Source organism: Chiloscyllium punctatum, chromosome 38, assembly GCF_047496795.1.
Source record: "Chiloscyllium punctatum isolate Juve2018m chromosome 38, sChiPun1.3, whole genome shotgun sequence".
Taxonomy (NCBI): Eukaryota; Metazoa; Chordata; class Chondrichthyes; order Orectolobiformes; family Hemiscylliidae; genus Chiloscyllium; species Chiloscyllium punctatum.
In genome coordinates this window covers 38,789,293-38,810,406 of record NC_092776.1, presented here as the reverse complement: position 1 = coordinate 38,810,406, position 21,114 = coordinate 38,789,293, and the positions used below count along the sequence as shown (strand labels likewise).

At 39.9% G+C, this 21,114-nt stretch overlaps 1 protein-coding gene across 10 annotated transcripts in view; it reads right to left on the bottom strand.

The window, feature by feature from the left end:
• The window catches only part of jakmip3 (Janus kinase and microtubule interacting protein 3), a 383,498-nt gene that overhangs the window by 4,534 nt on the left and 357,850 nt on the right, over nt 1-21,114 (bottom strand). For 9 of the 10 annotated variants that reach the window (XM_072557642.1, XM_072557643.1, XM_072557646.1 and 6 more), the window contains one exon: nt 4,483-4,903. The exons of the other annotated variant lie outside the window; for it this stretch is intronic. The gene's annotated coding sequence lies outside the window, so the exon portion shown is untranslated. The remainder of the gene's footprint in view (nt 1-4,482; nt 4,904-21,114) is intronic. 10 annotated transcript variants of the gene reach the window in all.

Here is a 21,114-nt window from a genome sequence, read left to right as displayed (position 1 = left end):
ACAAAGACTGCCCAGGCATGAGGTACTTTCTCTCGTCTCCGAAGCTGTCCTACCCCAAAGTGGCCTTCAGTCACAGTCTTGTAACCGTAGATAGTGGAACAAAATTGATCTACACAATTATAATGGAATGACCTCATAGCAAACAGACAGACTTTTTTTTTGTTGCACCTATTCACTGAAATTAACTGAATAATAGTTCAAACTGTTTTGGAAAGTTATTTACAACTCTCACTCTCACTCATAATTTCATGGAAAGTTGAAAAGTAGAAAGGCATGCAAAAATAAATAAAGATACAAAACTATAATGTCCAAAAGGCTGCCAACACATTAAACAATTTGGGAAAGAAATAAGTGAATGCATTTTATGATGAGCTTGTTGTAAATAAATGGTGATTTCAAGCATGTGAAACAAGATAAAATATGACCATATCACCACATAAATCTGGCCACTCTTCACAGTTATCCGAAAACATGTTTCATATGTTCTTTTTCAACAGGAAATTATTTTTTATTATTTGCACTCCATGATCCATGGGAACATTTCGCTTTAAACACGACTTCAATGCAGGATGTTCCAATTGTGCTTTAGGACCAGTTTGGTGAGATGTAAGTTTGACTTATTTTAATATCTTTTGTTTATTCTGGTAAATTTCCAAATATAACTTGATCAGTTTAGCTTGCTAACAAGTCTGATTCAACCAAATAATCTTGCATCTTTTAGTTAGTAACTACGATCATTAATAATCTAACAAGAATCAAGAAAATTACATAGCAAAAGATAAAAATAATAATAAGACATTGCATAGAATTGTATAGTGGTCTGAATGATGTGGGTTATGGAGATAAATGTGGCAGAATCATTTGGGAAGTCCAGCTAGGCCTTTCACACCATTGAAACTAACTTGCTGCATCTTTGTACTAAGTTACAGGTATTGATGTGAGATTGCTGCCCGACCATAGGTTGCCCATTGAGTGAGATTATTACTTGGTAACTTTATTTTGTTAACTATCTCATTAAGTGTTCATCTTGCCTCATTAATAAACAGTTTCCAATTGTACCATCCACCATGACCAAACTAAATGCTGTGCATTCCTTTGACACGGAGGTCAGGGTGTGTACCTGATGACTTTAGCTGCCTTAAGATGCAGTCCTCAGTCAAGGGGGCATGCAGCTTGCTGTATGGCAATGTGCTATGTCAATCTCATCTTCATCACATGTCAAAAGCTTACATGGCAAACATCTCAACATCTTGGCAACATTGTCCTTGCCAATGTCCATGGAGGTAGCTGTTAGTCAGACAGTTCTGGTACAGTAGGTCAAGGACAGCCTCCCAAATAAGTCCAAAAGTGTGACCATGGTTAGGAATCTAATCAGGGTGTTTTTGATTAGGACACCTGTACCTCTGCTGTCCAGGCAATGGGTCCATGATAAGTCCTATAGTTCCATAGTAGTCAGGCCAAGGGGATGGCTTACACAGTTGGAGAGACATACAGGCATCAGTCAAGGGTCTGGGCACTCCTGGTTTAGGACTCTCCAGCTTTGCCATTTAAGGAGGTGAAGTTGGTCCACAGAAACAAAGGGGAAAAGGGGCTGGAGGGGTTATAAGGAGCTGCTGTGGTAAGAAGACTCGGAACATATTTGTGGGGTTTCAGGGCTGTAGGTTGGTGAGGAGGGGGAAATGATAATTGTGAAGTGGGCAACTATATTTGTAAGGGTAATATGGTAAATTATGGATAGAAACAGGATTAATGGGATGGGGATTCATCCACAGTAAATAGCAGTCTGGCTTCAATGGGAGGAGTGGAAAGCAGGGTTTGCCCATATCTGGTATGATCACCTCATATGGCAGGGACTGCTGGGGAAAGATGGGCAATACAGGCTCATATAGACATGGGTTGGGTGAGGACCGGGGCAGGTGGAAAGCCTAGAGGTTTCACACAAAGGGCTATCAGGAAGGGGATCTGGATGCTCAGATGTTCTGAAGAAGTCATCATACTGGGCTTGAAATGTTAACTGTTTTTCTCTCCCTGCAGATACTGCCAGATGAGCTGAGTTTCTCCAGCAATTTCTGCACATCTGTCCTGGCTTTTTCTGCTCTGTTTTCAGATGAAAAAGATGAAGATGTTTCAGATGAGTTCATTCAATACATAATGCCTGAGAAAAGGAAATAGAAGATATTTGACTGAAGGCCTCTGATTATAGAAAGGATCGTGGCTATGCACTGTGGGTGCCTTAATTACTCACAGACATGAGTAAACTGTACAGGCCTCACTCACAGATGAAGCAAACTCCATCTTTGTGGGATATTGATTATACATTTATATCACAAATATAATAGCAAATTACATTAAATTTATTTTTGTAATGTATTTATTCAAAAAGACTTCCACTTTCCCATAAATTTCAAGGCATTAAAATAAATAGGGGAGAAATGTATCATGAGGTGCATGAAATAAATCTAACTTGACCATTTGTGTATTTTATTTAGATTACAAGGAGGGACTTTATGTCTTACAATTTGACATGTCTTTCAAATCTGTCCAGGTTTTGCCCACCGAGTCAAAAATCCAATAAATTATAATCACAGGTTAAAAACATCGAGGTGTTCAAGTTGTTCAACTGGGCATCAAACAATCTTGGTATCAGTACATATTTCTGTTTTTTTAATGCATTTTACCTTTCATGAATTGTAAGCACATTTAATCAGACTCGACATACAGCCTTACAAGTCACCACTTTTCATTAAGGGCAAGGAGCTAAGGGGAGGTGATGGCGTAGTGGTATTATCAATGGACGATTAATCCAGAGGTTCAGGTAATGTGTAAGGAACCCAGGTTCAAATCGTGCCATGGCAGATCGTGGAATTTCGATTTAATAAACAGCTGGAATAAAGAATCTAATGATAACCCTTAAACCATTGTTTATTGTCAGGAAAAACCCATCTGGTTCACTCATGCCCTTTAGGGAAAGAAACTGTCATCCTTGCCTGGACTGGACTCCATATGATGGAGAAAGTGAGGACTGCAGATGCTGGAGATCAGAGTCGAGAGTGTGGCACTGGAAAAGCACAGCAGGTCAGGCAGCATCTGAGGAGTAGGAGCATCGATGTTTCAGGCATAAGCTCTTCATCAGGAATCCTTCATTGCCCTTTGTCGATTCTCCTGCTCCTCGGATGCTGCCTGACCTGCTGTATTTTTCCAGTGCCACACTCTCGACTCTGGACTACATATGATTTCTAACCCACAGCAATGTGGTTGACTTTTAACTGCCCTCTGGGCAATTAGGAAGGGAAATAAATGCTGGCCGAGCCAGCGATGTCCTCATCTCGTGAATGAATAAAAAAAATTGCCAAATATCAGTATAGATTTCTGTTCCTTTTTGATGTATTTTACCTTATTGTAGTCAGAACCAACATACAGCCTTACATGTCACCATCTTTCATTTTAAAGTATATTAGTGTTGTGATCTTTAACTACTGACCTGGCTATTTCCCTTAATACAGTGCATCCAAAACCTTGTCCCACTTGACCCCTTTCGAGGTTAGAGACGGAGCACAGTTGTTATAATTCTGTTGAAGCTCCCCAGAGATCATCCCTGCCTCAGAGTTCAGGATCACAAAATTTCAGCTCAACACCCCCACTTTGAGAAGCTCGGTCTTATGACCACAGTCTGACTTGTTAAATCTTGCTACTCAACATTAGTTGAGTTGCAAACCTCTAGACTCAATTTAAAAACATGGAAGCAATGTTCCCAACAACATCACTGGCTCTCCAGGCCACAGGTTAATGTTTTCTAAAATGCAGCAATATATTAAAACGTAACAGTTAGTAATCTTCTCTCTGTAAGAACAGTAAAAATAAGATCTCCAAACTTTCAACCCAACAGTTAGCACACAGCAAATATTCACAAGTAGCCTTTCAAACATTTAATGAGTGAGTGAATAAATGACAATGAGTGAATAAATTTTTAAAAATTAATGATTGAAAAGAAATCCAAAATTCTATGTGGTCACTAAATATTTGTTTGAAACCCACCAACCTTGTCAAGATTTATGCCAACAACCTTCGAGGTTACTGCAGAAACATTCTTCAATCAACATCATCTACAACCACCTTCCCACACAAGAAATGAATGATTACTGCGCAGAGTGAACCATCTACAAGATGCACAACAGCAACTTGCCAAGACTTGTGAGGTAGTACTGTCCAAATCCCAAACCTCTACCGCCTATAAGAAGACAGCAGATACATTGAGACATCACTGCTGGCAAGATTTCCTTCTATTCATATGCCATCCTGACCTGGAAGAATATTTGAATTGCCACTGTCACATAGTCAAAATTTTGGGATTCCCTTCAAAACGGCACAGTGGATATACCTACACCATGTGGACTGCAGCAGTTCAAAAAAGTGACTCAAGGACAACCTAGTAATGCTCACATCCTGTGAATGTATCAAAATAAAATTGTAAGTGCTGCTTACCCAGAGCATTTGTAGAAACTGCTTTTGATTCCCCATCCAACTTGGATTATCCTTTTGGCATCCTTCCCACAATTGCTAATAAGCAGAACAGCTTGAACGTGAAGATCCCTTGAATGCGGCAGTTCTGTTGTTCATTAGCATTAATGACATTAAATATTGTTAAGCCTAAAGTCTTCAATGGCTTCGATAGGAATCTGGGACCAGAGGAGAGCAGCTCCCTATTCAATGGACCATGTAGCAGTGCAATTCTCCATCAGGAATCTGGGAGATCAGTATTTCTTCCTCGCCAATTGCCCTGGGTTTGAATAATCTGCTTTCCTTGGCATCCTCTTCCTCCTTCTTCAATGTGATCATGGTGGCTCATGTCGAATAGTCACCCATTGGTTCACTGTCTCTCCCTGGAGTTCTGCACTCATCTCTCCTGTATTGAAAGAGACAGTTATGGATGTGAAAAGCAGATTGTGTGGAGAAAATGGAATGATGACAATTGCCGAAGGTGACCATGTGGGGTGGGTGTAAGATGGCAATAAGTTGTGGGTATGTGAAAGGGTGGAACTTCAAGTGGGAATGTGATGATGTATCTTGACAGAGAGGAGTGGGTAGAGCTTCAAGGTATATTACCCTGAGGAGAGTTGTGCAGAAGACTGTTAGGAAATTCAAAGTGTGAACTTGGCACTTCACTTTTCATGCCTTAATGAGATCAATTAAACTTTTGAGGTTCTGAATCCAGCTGTGAGGCACTCTGCTCCTGCTGTTGCTGCTAAGCCCTGTTTGGTTTCTGAGGCTACATACTTTTACCATCTGCAGGCCCTCTCAGTCCACTTCATGGTTTCCAAATAAGTGTAAAAAAACCAAGGGGCAGCTTTCTTACATTGTACATCTCTTCTCCGCCTGTTGCATTCTCAATGAAAGTGAGTTACTCTGTGGTTCCTTTAAATTGGATTTGTCCAAAAGAAAGTGCAGGTTGTTATGCACCCATGTTCTGTGACTGGTCAGGAAACCAGAAAGAAGGATGTTAAGGTCATGCCTCAGTTAAACAAACATGCAAAACCCATAACCACTCAGGTTTCTTTCCCTCTGCAAGCCCTTGACTTTCCTTCTATTCTTGAAGATGGAAACTAGGTAGTCATTCAATACTACATCAAAATAACATGCCATTCTTCACACAAAGTCACTTGGGGGAAGGCAATGCCTTAGTTATAATATCGCTGTACTGTTAATCCAGAGATTCAGATAATGTTTTAGGGACCCAGGTTCAAATCCTGCCAGGCAAATAGTGGAATTTGAATGCAATTGAAAACAAATTTGGAAGTAAGAGTCTAATGATGACTATGAATCCATTGCTGATTGTTGGGGGGAGTCAATCTGGTTCATTGATGCCGTTTAGAGAAGGAAACTGCCATCTTCACCTGGTCCATAGCAAAGTGGCTCACTCTTAACTGCCCTCTGAGCAATTAGAGATGGACAGTAAATGCTACTGAGCCAGCAATACCCTCATCCAATGAATAAACAAATAAATAACACAATGAGTGCAATTGCGGAACAAAATATTGAAGGTATCTAACCTGCACTCATTTAATGTTTTCACATGGATCTTTGAGGAGAAGCCACTGAAGAGTAAACAGAATTGGTAAATCATGCTTTTCCTCACATCCTAGTGTATGCTTTCTTTTGCAAAGTGTTACAGGTCTGAGAAAGTAGGAGCAGAGTGGGTTGCAGCATGCAGCACTGTGTTAAGCTGTGACCTGGAACTCAAACTCATATTGTTATGAAAGAGCTCCAAGATCATGTGCTTGCCCAGCCTGAACAGTAAATGTTTCATGCCTTTAGTGTGCCAGCAGCAACAACCACTGTTGCAAAATATTCAGTCTAGTGAAGCTGTTGAGTTCTTGAACCGGGTTTGACACTGCATTGAAGTTACGTGATAGATGATGACAAGTTGAATCTGTGTGACTGCTTCAGATAGTGTGCAGCATCTCATAAGTGTTATAACTGCAGAAGTTGCTTTTCAATCATTATTAATAATTTCCAACACACACATGGACACTGATTTATTCTTATTGGTTCGGCTTCATCTCAGAAAGAAATTGTGCTAATGTTCAGAACTAGAATTCCAAGCACATCCCTGCTCCTGATGTTGCATATGAATGTCGAATGGAGCAAGGTTTTCTGCATTAAATCCAGGAGACATGCAGCTTTGACACAAATGTCTATAAACCAATTGCTGATACACAGCCTTAAAGGTCTAATAGGTTACAGATCCGTTGATCCCCCGTTTGTCACACTTATTTACTACTTAAATTGAGAGGCTGGCTGTTTTAAATTCCTATATCAGCTGCTCTAGGCACCCAGAAGCACCTAACGCTGATATCAGATATTTTCTCATTAACCTGGTCAGTCCCTAACCTTTGGTGTTATTGCATTGTCCTTAATAAACATGAGTGATTTAATGGTGATGATTTGAGGTGAAAATTGGCTTGTGATTTGGTGGCAAAAAAAGCCATTTGCTTGTGTGTGATACCATTTCTGCATATAAAAGAAAAATAATCAACTTGGTCAGCAACATTAATACACACCACTGGAGTAGGTGGGACCTTTAAACCAGGCCTCCTGGCTCAGACGAAGGGACATTATCAATGTGTCACAGGAGCCATCTAATCTGAGGGTGGTCGGAATCTTGAATGCACTGCCTGCAAAGGTCGTGGAGGCCAGAAACCTTACAATCTTTACAAAATATTTGGATGAGCACTTTAGATATCATAGTATTCAAGGATATGGGCAAGTGCAGGAAATTGGGATTAGTGCACCTTTAATGGTAGTTATTGTCGTTGCAGACTCAATGGGCCGAGGGGCCCTTTTTACACCATACGACGCTATGATTGAATCAGCTGAATCCAACTGAATGCAATTGATGTAAGAACTGAGCTCTTTCCACACAAGTATTCATCATGATCAACAAAATAATCATTCCACATTCGCTTGTCTCAATCTTCCCTGTGAACATCACTATGGCAGGCAAAATATTGTCAACTCCAGGATGTGTTTAGATCTGGAGGTTCTATGTGCTTGATAAGAATTTATCTCATCTGGAGTTTGTGCAATATTGCATGCTGATCAAATCAGATTGGCAATACACAGTGGCTGTGGAAGAAAACTGGTCCAAATCTTTGGGGACACTGTCAACTAGGAAGTTGCTTCTGGGAGCTTCCTCCAATTCACGGCAGGGAGTGGATGATGGAGCACAGGCTGATTCAGATACTCCACTGTGATATCAGACTGACAGACCCACCAGGTGCTGCTGATACTGGCAAAAGAAATCAAAAAGAAAGATGTTTGAAGCAGGCAGAATATTTGGGATGGAAGGAAAATCCTTTACTAAAACAGTCACGAATGAGGCAGAAGCCTTTGGTCCCTAAGTTGTTACCATTAGGCCATGCAACCTGCTGCTGGAGTCCATCTTCAATGAGGTGGTGGCCTATATACCTACAGGCAGAGCAACTTTGACTTTGACTTTGAAAAATTGCTGACACTATTGCAGAAGAGAGTTGATAAAGCGCGGCACTGGAAAACGCACCAGGTCAGGCAGCATCTGAGAAGACACCACAATTGCAAAGTGTACCTAAGCAGGGCCAAGGTTACCTTAATTGGCTGCCAGCTTCAGTGGGCTGTTCCCCTCCCCACCCTCCAGGACACAACCCTAGAAGTGGGCATATGTCAGGGAACTTTCTGACACAGCTTGCCCTATTTTCCTAACCTCTTTTCTATCTCCATGAAACCAGGAAAATCCAGCCCTCTGTGTCTGTTCCCTCTGAGTGGTTGATACATTTAGAAATGTCATTTATTGATCCCTCAACCTTCTCTTTTCAAGACAGAAAGACCCAGCCTGCCCAAAGATTACACCAATCAGGAATCAATCAGTCGGAGTTAGACAATAGGATGCTTTTTACAGCCTCATGACAAAGAAAAACTAACAATTGTGGAAACCACTCATAAATAGTTAAGAGTATTTGTGAATTTTAATTGACATTTTAACATATTATTTTCTTATTAGAGCTCATCATTTGTACTTCTCACACAATTAAAAAGATGGATTGGTAACTATCAATTATATATTTCCTCCTATTCCTTCTAGGGTCTTGCATGGTGCACTGGACACATGGTGTGTCTACTGCCTCTGGAAGACCTATAAAAGTAGATTGATAAACTGATTTGTGTCCTGCGGATTAGATTTCACATTAATCATTGCTTTGCCACAATGTTAGAATAGGGTTAATGATCAATGCATCAGGCATTGTCAGAGCAATTCCAAACTAGTTTCAGCAGATGGCTTTAGGGAGGCTGTCTATCAGGGTCCATCTGTCCACTCAATAAACCCTCTTGTGGGTTACAGCAGGTTTGGGCACCATATGGTTGTGAGAATTTAACACCGCCATCATAAATGGATCATTTTACATTTCTCCCACAATGACCCTTGAAGACTTTACTTTCACTTAAATTAAATCCATGTAACTGCCTTTTGAAATTAAAGAATGCAAATTTCTTTATATTTAACAACACTGAAAAGAAGTCTTTTCCTTTATGTCATATCACAGCTTTTAAATTTTTAAAAATATATTTGCGCCTTTGGTAATGGCTGAGTTAACTGTGTCGATTAGTAAATAGCAGAAGACATAAAAACTGCTGGGAAACTGTCAAATCAAACCAGAACAATGGCACAATAGCTAAATATTGCTTTACTTTGTGTAAAAGAGCTAAAAAGGTGATTTAATTATCCTTGTTAGATATCACTTTTCCACTCATCATGAAACTCTTAAAGACAAAATGTGAATATTTTGCATTTTGTTCTCACTCAGAATAGCTGAAAATAATCATGACACCATTTTCCACAAACACCCATATTGGGTAGTCAGCCTTTAACTTTCACCTCCCAAACAATTAGTTAAAATTACTTTTGTGATTTTTAAGAGTTAATTTATTAAAATAATGTATCCGGAGTTATTTCCTTCTTCCCATTGCTGTATGCTCTTAATGATTTGTGATGTTAGTATTGGGGTTACTTGAAAAATAAATATTTTAAAGAGCACAAAGAAATATTGGAATAGTTGCTCAGTGTAATGCATCATTTGCATCTAGCTGCCTCTTCACAGCTTTTATAACATTACATTCAAAGTTTGGGCTCAAGTACAAATAATTTTTGGTTATTTTGACATAAATAGTAGGTCTCAATATAATGAGGCTGGTGTCATCTTTGGGTGGAATGGTGAAGGGAAAACAAGATGAATTGACATCGTCATAGCTCAACAATGCATTCCCACCTCTGGGATACTTGCCCAGACACAGGCTGGGATCTCAGTCAGCTCCTTACTTCACAGAAGGGGGCAGTAAGCTACTATAAGGGATTACTAGGGCATCACTGAGGGATCATCATGCACCCTTTTGCCTGTAGAATATGGAGACCACCAACTTAATGGAGGCAGCTTCCATAGTGACAGGCTATTGGAGTTCATGCTCCACACACAAATGAAGAACCAGAGGGGCTGAACATCTATAACATGTCCATCACTACTCCTCTGGAAGGGTAGCAAAGTTGAGGTGGGCTCTCACTCAGCAATGCTTGTTTGATCTGGTGGGATTGCCAGCTTGGTTCTTTTGTCATGAAGACCGCTCACCATCTTTATTTGGACAGCCTACATGAAAGCAGCCAATTAGGAAGCTGCCATCACGAAGATTGGACTGGTGGATGTGCAGGCAACATGGGCAAGTTCATAACACCCATATGCTAAATGTCAAACTCTCAAAGTTCTTTGGAAAAGTCATACTATTGTGTCTCAAATGCCATATTTTACGCCTGAAATAAATTCATGTTTTATTTGTGGTTCCTGGAATGCTCTTTATTTCTATACCTATTAAACTGTCTGCATCTTTATCTTATCTATCTGTGTCTTTACTAAATATGGATAACATGTATGTTAGGTTATCCTCATAGATGCAATTTACTGAATGACCTAAGTCACAGAAATAACAAGTATTCTGTGCTAAGTTTAGGTGAATGCTATTAATATAATGAATTAAGCAAAACTGTTACAGATACTCTATTACCCAAAACTCTTTCACTTTATTTACCAAGTAGAGAAATATTGCCTAAAATCATAGGAAATGTGGAAACAATACTAGTCCCATTGTTCCATATATCTTTCTCCTGTGCTATTCTTTAATAGTTGGTCAAGTTTACAAGGTCATCAGACAATACAAGTTAAGACCATGCTACCAGTAGTCAGTGAATGGTCACTCTGAACTCTTATGAAATTTGCCTTGTAAAATATCTACAGCTTAAAAATAATGCTTGGCTGTACTGATGTATGATAGCAAAGGCTTTTAAACTAATCCCTTCAGATGTTAACACAATAATTCTGAATATGTTTTCAAGCTATTCCTTCTTGGCTATTGAAATGAAAGGATTAACGTTTTAAAATTTGATTTTCCAAATTCTTCTGGACTTGTCTAAGGAATTGCCAAGCATTCGTAACACAATTATTTCCACAGTATAATTTCCAGGCCAAAATATAACGACAAAGCTTTGCTTGACAATTCCAGTGATTGATGAATATGTGGAGCACCAAAATTGAATGTGCTAACCTCTGTCCCTGATTTCCCATTCTGCGTGAGAAGAATTATTTTTATATCTTTCTAATGTGTAACTGTGTAGATTATCACTTCTTTAAATAATGCCAGATTATTTCTCAATAATTGCACAATAATGAAGTCAGAATTCTTGTATGAGTTTTACCCATATACTGAGGGCACAGCTGGTGTCTGCAGTTACAGCAAATGCTAAGGCAAGAATTTAATAAAAGCCATGTAAAAACATTGATCTAGGTTATAAATAATAGCAGCTAGCAAGACTCTCGTGTTGTAATCAAATCTTGAGCCTTTATGCTCATGGTTTATGGCATCACACAAACCATCAATTAGGTTACTGTCTGCTTCACTCCCAAGTGACCAAGTATTTTCTGAACTTGATTAGGAAAAAAAAAATCCACAACGCAACAACTTTATTGCAAAGCACATATTAATGAATCACTGGAAATCTCAAAGCTTTAGGTTACGGCATATGTCTAATGCCATGGTCTGCCTACTTTGTCTCTATGCTCAGTAAAATTTACTTCTGGAACTTGGCCTGCCTATTTCAGTATGTTTTTTTTAACGTTCAAGTTTGCTTAGCAACCAAGCATGACCTCAATCTGACCTTGTAATATCACTTGCCTCGCAACATATAATAGTCTATTAAGGTACCACTGCCTTAGTAACTGTGACAGAGGATTTGATGATGGTTAGTCTAATTGCACACACTTTTTTGGGGGGCATTACTATATTGCTTGAAACATTTGTTCAGCAGACATATCAATCTCACCCATCATTAATTCTGCATTTATGCTATGAGAGAGAAGATTACTCAGGCTGAAGTTCCACCAACATTGATTGGGACAAAGGCTGTAACAGAGTGGGATTATTGGAATCTAGTACTCGAGTTAAATTGCTAATTTTAAAGCAATGTGGACCTTGCAAGTTGTCGCATTGGCACAAAGGTGGGAGACTTACTGCAGCTTAAAACAGCATGACATTTCAATATTTATTTTCACACAGTTTGCACTTAATGGACAAATATGTTTGTTCATATATTGCTCAGAGTTCGGCTCACATTCTGTAACAACTCTACCAAATGTCTGCCTTGCCAAGTGTCTTCCTTGTTACGTTGAAATGGATGGAAAAAATATCCATTGATGTTCTAAAAAAGATCAGGGACCAGAGCGTCTGACCAGACATTTGGGTTGTGGTGTGTTTGTGCAGAGTGAATGGAGAGTGCTCTCTAGGGAGCATATGGGATCCACTATCACAGAATTCTCTGGCAGGGTCAGCATGTAGAGCATAAAAAAACAAAATCTTGACCTGTCCAAATTAAGGCTCATTATGTTTATTTCAAAAATGAATAGATGTCTTGGGTTGTTGTTCAAAAGTACTGCGCAACCTCGATTATCCGAACATCAATTATCCAAACTTCAGATTAATCCGAACAAGATCTCAAGGTCCTGTAAAAATTGCATTAAGCAACTCAGCATTCAATTATCAGTTAAACAGCCTTATGGCATGCATTGCCAGATAACCGAGAAATATTTGGATAACCGGCACGCATAAATTACTGCTTGTTTCCAATCAGATCGATTTTCCGAATGATAATTATCTGAACAAAATACTCCCCGTCCATCTCCTTCAGATAATGGAGGCTCTAATGTAGTTTAGAATAGAATTTCTGATGTTAAGGGATGACTGCCAAGGGAAAAGGAAAGACCAAACTTATATTTATATAATACCATTCATAAGTTCCAGATATCTAAAACCATTTGTAGCAGTGAAGCATTTTTGAAAGCTGTTTGCTTGCTTTGTAGGATTTGCTTCAGGAAAATAATATAGATTTTACTCAAACTGAAAAATCTGTGGCCTCAAAAATATGATTTGGAAATTTATGGTCCTGTATTGGAGCAATTGTATTGGGAAAATAATGGCCGTTTAATGGCAGTCGGGGCAGCCCCACAACTAAGTTCATCTCTGGCCTTTTCAGCAGCACAGCAAGAGGGACAGGCCATGAACCCAACATGATTCTATTTAGAAGTTGATTATTTCAATGTAGAAGTAGGCATTTCAGAACCTCCTTAATTTTCATGGAGATGGGTACAGTTACACGTTCTCTGAAATCACACTTGGAGAAGGAGATGTGCAGCTTGAATTGAAGGTGGAAAGAGTATAAAAAATGAGTTAACGTTGTGTTGCATTCTGTAGCCTGAGTTGTATCAGTGTTTCATAAGGCAAGTGCTGACAGTACTCTGACTGGAAAATATAAAGTCACAATTAGTTGCCAGGTTTCTACTTCTAACATCTATTGAGTCAAAGATCAATACTATGTATTAGAATAGATGCTCCACTGGATAAAGTACTGAAGTGCATTTTATAATTCTGAAAACTAAGCCTGCGTGACTACATTGTTTAGCTCATTGTTTAAAATTTTCCCATTCCTTTGATTTATTCAGAGCAATTCAGCACAGTCATTTAGGGTTGCTTTTTGTAAGCTTTGACATATGTATGAGCTTTTGACTGCCTTCAAAAGCACTAATGATTCTTAAGTATTGAATATGTTTATTAGCTATACGGGAGGGTGAATTTGATAGGCTTGACAGATTTATCAGTTTCATCAGAGACAAAGTTTGGAGTGCACATCAAGAGATGCATTTTACTTTGACATCTCATAAATGTTATTTTGAAGTGTCTAACTTCTATCTGTAGTGTGGACTGTGGGAAGAGAATGAGGGAAGGGGTGAAAGGGTGGAGGGGAGTGAGGAGGTAAGTGAGGCAAGAATAGAGGGCGAGTGCGTCTTTACATGTCTCTACGTACACCATTATAGACTGAATTTTTTTCTAGAAACAGATGTGTGTTTCAACATGGCTGCTTCTGACTCACAGCCCTGCCAACTTCCAAAACATGAAGAGCTCAGCTGCAGGCAATGCCAGGATGGAAACAAAATTGCAGCATTAAAATTCACCTCAATTCCTGAGTCCCTTCTCCAAAGGGAAAATTTTGGCCACAATATCTACACTACTTATCTTTTACCATTAAACTTTATTAAGAAGCAAGGAACTTTGCTTCTTCCTGCAACCAATCCTTTTCCCTCATATTTATTGTGAAGTTCCTTTACTTATTCTTCATTTTGGTCTGATTGTTATCCCAGTATTTTACATGCTAAAAAGATTTGATTTTCTCCAACTCACGTTTAAAGTTGGCTTACAGATTTTGTTTAAGCTATTCTGAATGTCATGAAATGTTTTCTGCAAAATTGGTGCTTTGAACAACTGCTATTTGCCAATCATGAAATCTGGCTGATTCCAGCTTTGATGTCTGTATTAAAGTGCTTTATAATGATTGCTGTTTTGCAGATAGCATGGGGAAGATCAATGGCAAAGAGATACTCATCAAAAATGTGGTAAAATTTAGTTTTACACAGTGTAGAAAGCAATGCTGACACACTAGCGTTGAAAAACCTCAATGTAAGGAGCCAACGAGAATAGGTCAACAACTTAAGGGACTGATTCATTTTCCCAACCTGGGAAGAAGTGATTGAAAGGAGATAGCAACAGTCAACCATGGGCTGGATGTAGTCTAAGGAACTTCAATGCAACCAGGATCTCATTAAGCCATCAATCTATCCTGATAACTAATGAACAATTCTTCCTCTTGCAAGGTATTGTGTTAAGGGTGACAGATTGGACATTATACTGTACATCAAAATGCAAAGCAAACTTCAAGGGGGATCCTGATGCCAACTCAAAAATTAACACATGTAAGAATTATGGAAGTGAATACCAACATTTACCTTTAACAAGATTGAATATTTCTTATGATAAAGCAGGATGTTTTGATCTGATAGGACTCTAGGATAGAAACCAGGGCATTGTGGACGTGGCTTGGCAACATTAGAAGGAAGAATATATTGTATAATGTAACAGTTGTGAAAGGGCTAATGCTGTAGACTGCTTTAAATTCCACCCAATTAGATGATGTCATAATGACTTGATTGGAGAAGGGCAGTTCTGGACAAAGACCTTCGATCTACATCTTCTCAGAGGTCAGAGATTTCCCAGCTTGACTGGCACAGACAATGGGAAACTTGGGAAAATATGGCTAGAGTGAAAAGTTCATATTCTTGATGTCAAATAAAGCTTGAATTGCCCCAAAATGATCTAATAAATCAGAATGGATAAATGGCAGCATAATGGTTAGCACTGCTGCCTTACAGTGCCAGGGATCCAGGTTCGATTCCAGCCTCAGGTGACTGTCTGTGTGGAGCTTACACATTCATGTCCAGGAATAGATGGGTTAGCCTTGGTAAATGTGGTATGTGTGTGTCTGGGTGGGATCGTCTTTGGAGGTTCAGTGAAGGCTTGATGGGCCAAATAGCCTCTATCTGCACTTCAGGGATTTTATAAGCATGTTGCAGTAAATGGGGGGGGGGGGGGGGGAAACACTTACTCCTATGCATTTGCATCTCAGTTAGTTAATCTTGCCTCATTTATACACAATTTGGTTATTCTCCCAGGCTCTGGTGAGAAGTTAGATGGACCAATTCCTGACTTTGCATGGTTACCTGGTAGATGAAGATCACCATTTACTTTCCCAGCCTCCATGTTTAATTTATGCTAACAAGATGTCATGGTTTGCTCTATGGCAGTGACTTCTTTACCCATCATCCACAAAGTGAGCAACAGCAAGACACCAGCCTCACTCATCAAGATCCATCTTGGACTTACTCAGAAGACACTTGAACTTTACTATTGCATTCTGGAGCTCACTGGCACCTTATATTGCAATAATCTTGTCAGGTCTTCTCAGTTCACACGGAGGCAGGCACCATCTTATGCAGTTACACATTGCAGGACTCTTAGCTTCCTTTATCACTCATTCACTTTGCGGTTACTTGGACACTCAGCATATCTGCCTTTCCTTTTAGCATCCTGCGCTTCATTCAGAATGTATAAGCTAACAGCATCTCCGATTCATCTCGCTTCTCAAGACAGACAGAAAGCGAGACAGATTGTCATGATAACCAACGTGGCATATCAATGTCTACCCTCAACATGTGCAAGCAGCTTATGCAGCAAACATACAGCATGTGCTTCAACCTAATGACCATGTTTCAATGCCTAAGGGAGTAGTCCTCAATCAGGTTTATACGGCTTGTGGTCAAAATTAGTCAAGGCTATTGTCCAGTTTCAGTTCAGGGGATTGGCCATGGTCAGTTTGATGCTTCAATCAAAGTCTGGGATTCGTGCACTTATAATCCAGGCATTATGTTATTGTCAATCCTGTAGATCCAGATCAGTCCAGGGAGTAAAGATAAATCAGTAGGGAGCTACAGAGACATCAGTCCATGGGCTAGGCAATGCCAAGTCACAAGTCAGTCTTTGGTGAGGGGGGCATGATCAGTACTTTGGCTTTGGTCAGTAAACTTCAAGGCAAGGGTATTAAGGAGCAGTCCATACTGTGTTGGGAAAAGTGGGAAATTGCAAGTGTATGAGGGCTATTACGCTGGGACACAGAGGAGATAATGACTGTGAAGAGTGAGAAATTCCAAATACAAAGGATAGGAATGCATGGGGTATTGTGGGAGTGTTTTCACGAGTCAGCATTCCTATGGCTTCAATGGGGGACAGTGGATAGTGATAGTAGGAGTTGAAATGCAGTAGGCAGGGGTTGAGTGGGAAAATAGGGCTAATTCATTATCAAATAAAAGGGGTTGGACAGGAACACGGGGATCCTAAAAGGGGTTGACAGGGAATGCAATGGAAAATATTACATGTGTTTGAGCGTGTGTGAGGTGGGAAACAATATTAAAGCAGAATATGGAATTCATTCTCAGGAAAGTGCGATCTGGAAAGCACATCATGTTCCAGCGAACCTCATCCAGGGATTGATTATGAGAGAGTTGTGAAAGGTCCTCACAGTGATGAGCATCTCTAGCTCTGTGAACTCTCAATTGAACAGGAAAGGAGTGTGAAGCCCTGAAGCATAATAAATGACGTGAGCATTGGAAAACTGCGGGAGAAAAGTTGCCTTAGGCCATGGCAGGAAATGCTCTGAGAAATTCCTCCGAAATGAGACTCAAAAATGAAAAACGTTCAGTTCATAGTCTGTGTAATAATGTCTACCTCACCAATCAGACTTGTACCTGATTACTATCATGCATTAAGAAGAGAATCTCTTTGCATTAGAATACCTCATGGTTTTCTTCCACTATTTTAGAACAAGGAGACCTGTAGATCCAGTCAGGAAAGGAGTAGTTGGAAACTTTCTATTCTGTTGGTAGAGGTTGGCCTTACACACACCTACAATAGAACTGAGCAAGGTTTAGTTTGTTGAAGAATTCCTGGGCCTGGATTTGAACCTCTGACTCACTAAAGGGGCAAGGTAAGGTGGGTTGTGGTTTACTGTTCATTAAGTCTGGGTAATACAAAGATGAGGATACCCCTGTAACATGAAGAGAGTACAGCAGATGTGTGATATTACAAAGGAGTTCAAGCCTGGTTGAAAGGGATGGGGTACAAATCAATAATGAAACTGGCTGGATAAGGTACGAGAGTGAACAAAATTCTGGACTGGGAGGAGGGTTCAATTGATATAAGTGAGGGGATGAGGTTGATCCTAGGGGAGGGATGGAACTTGGTGAAGGAGTTGGGGGAAGGAGGTCAATCAGATGGAGAGGGGAGTGATCGCAGCAGGATTATGGTTCTGCTGATCCATTCCAGTTCTGAGGTGTGCAGGAGAGGTTGGTGGGGGGTGTTTGAAATCTTCAAAGTGGGGATGCAGACCCGAGGACTCCAGCCATCCACATTAAAAGTCCTAACAGGATAACATGACAAATAGACTCATCATCATTTTAAGGGAGTCAACCTATCTCCTGAGAGCATTAGGTCAGCCCTCCCCACCCAATGAATGGGGAATCATTTTTCCAACTCTGAACCCATCACCTGACTGAAGCTGCTAAATTTCATGTTTGGTGTTGGCTAGTAGTGAGGGGAGAAGGAAGTTTTAATATTATTCAGTGGACTAGGGATCTGCTATTAGTCTACAAACAGCATACTTAGTGCATTCACCTCTAATTCCTGGAATTGCTCTTTGCACTAGTTCATCCATCTGTTTTCAGTAAACATGGTAACTTGAGGCAAGCAACATAAAATAAGTTTGTGCATTGTAACAAAATCCCAAAAGTTTCTAAGGCACATGCCTTACGATAAGGGTCAGCCACCCTTACCATGTTTTGGTCTGCATGTGACTGTAGTTGCAAATTATGCAAACTGATACTTATTTCCTTCTGAAATAGTTGAGAAAGCCATCTTGTTGTAAATAAGTGCCATGAAATGACCATCACAGAAACACCATTATCACAAGAATCATATCAGTTTGATGAGAAGGTTAATCAGCACCTCAGGGTAACTGGAAATGAAACATAAATGTGACTGATTTATTTTAGGGGATTGTGCATACCAAGGGTGCTCAGATCATTGTTATTTATTGAACAGGATCCAGGATCAGAACCGAGTGCACAGCGAGACAAATACAGTCATGTTTTGCAGGTTGAAATAAAGTTAGAAGGTTACCAAAAAATGGGTCCCTGGTTGGGCGCATGCTGAAATGCACACTGACAAAACAACATTTCTGATGAATTATTGCACAAGAGGGTCCATCGAGAGTAAACAATTGTGCATACCCAAAGCCCCAACAGAAACTGAGAATGAAACATCAGCAATTCACACTTCATGGAGCAAACTAACTCAAACTCATTAAAAACAAACCGATAGTCTTTGGCAGGGCTAGGAAATCTTGAGCCCTGCTGCTTCTCCTGTTTCTAGGTCCCTTATTTCCTGATCTCATCTCTGTTCTCCCACCTTTAAACATGCTTCAGAATAGGGAAAAAGAGTCAATACCCCCTCCCACACCCCCACCCCACTCAAGTGCTCTTCTTGAGATTTTCTAGGGGTAACTTTCTAATTTTCAGGGACTATATTTTAATTAGCACTAACTATTCAGTGATGCAGCTACATAATAATAATATCTTCTGTGTTTGTTTTGACACGTGAGGTGCTGGACTCACACAGAAGCAGAATTAGAAAATGCCATCGATATTCTTTATAATTAACAACTCACCATTAAACTTAAAGCCACAACATAAAATAAAAGTATTCATTTCTTACATTACATAGTATTTAAAATTCACACAATTAATGTGCATAACATAGCAGCAATTTCTTCCCCCAAGATAACAGACACACTTATACAAAAAAATAACCCAAAATATCCCTCACACAGATTGGCAAGATGACAGCTAGTGCACTTTCCACAACATATACATAAAACTGGAATATTTTAAAAGGGCAGTTTCACTTTTCACTTTATCTCAGAATTAAATCTATCAATTGACAGTGCTCATTACAGTAGCATTCATTATAATGCCACACTCTCCCACCTCTAAATATAGTAATGTTTGAACATAGGTAGCCTTAAGCTAGAAATTCCACACTCATTTGCAAGGAATTAAGTACCTTGGTGATTTCCAGTTTTCCTGACTCCTGGTTAGTTGAATATTCCATTGTTAAAATGTTTAAAACTAATTATTATCTTTTGTATCTTCCTTCTCTTTAGATCCCCACTTTACAGCATCCCTTCTCTGCCTAGACTTGCAACCTTCTTTTTACAAACTCTCTCTGCCTCTTCCTTGCAGCCTCCTTCTTCCTCCTCTTGCAACTTCTTTCATCTGCCCCATCCCTACAGCTTCTCCTTTTACTGACCCTCTATAGCTTCCACTTTTCTTCCTGAATCATACAGCCTCCCCACTCTCTCTTCCCTTCTGCCCCCCAGGATCTGTTTTCATTCCCTGATGCTCATCTCTGCAGTCTTCCCTGACTTTCTCCCTTCTTTCCTAACCCTGACAGGCTGCATCTCTCTATCTCTCCCCAAAAATCCACAGTTTCCTCTCTTTCTTTATTTCTGCCCCAACTCTGCAGCTGAACTCTTTATCTGTCACCCCCAATCCCCTCAGCCTCCCACTTTAACTCCACACATATCTTTTTAGATTAGGTTAGATTCCCTACAGTGTGGAAACAGGCCCTTCGGCCCAACAAGTCCACACCGACCCTCCAAAGAGTAACCCACCCAGACCCATTCCCCTGCTCCCTACTAATTCACCTATCACAATGAGCAATTTATCATGGCCAATAAACCTGACCTGCACATCTTTGGAGTGTGGGAGGAAACTGGAGCACCCAGAGGAAACCCACGCTGACACAGGGACAATGTGCAAACTCCACTCAGAGAATCGCCCGAGGCTGGAATTGAACCCAGGTCCCTGGCACTATGAGGCAGCAGTGCTAACCACTGAGCCACTGTGCCACCCTGTAAATCAAGGGACAAACCATTCTCTGTTGCATATATGTGTTGTCTTCTTGCTACTACTTTAACCACAGGATTGTTCTGTTCTCTGCTTGCTTCTGATAGGTTTACTGCTGAACCTATCAGGATCAAGTATGGGAACAATCCAACTTGTGATCGGAGGAGTAGCTCCTCAGAAATTCAGACTTTACAACGCCAGTGACGTCTGTGACTGAATTTTCTGGGTGAATTTGCCCTCTGCTTGTGTTTGAGTGCTGCTACTTTTCCAATGAATACAGGACCAATACAGCATTTATACTTAACCCTCCTGTGCCTGGATGTGCATTAGTTTTCCAATAGGGCATAGGTAAACTTAGCAACATCTCAAATAATTTTTAAATTTTAACTTTTTCTTACAATTTTCCAAACATTAGCTTAGTTGTTTTAGCACAGACAAATTGGCCACTAAAACACTGTCACACACAAAAAAATGATTCTGGTGGAAATTTTCATTTATTTTTCAACTAATAGCTCTGGAAAACATACTGTTGGATTTGGCGGTTAGTGGTTTGTAGTTGTGACAGCTTAAATGTAGAATCATAGAGAATTTACAATGAGATAGAAGGTATCCAGCCCATTTCGTCTGTGTCAATTGGTGAAAA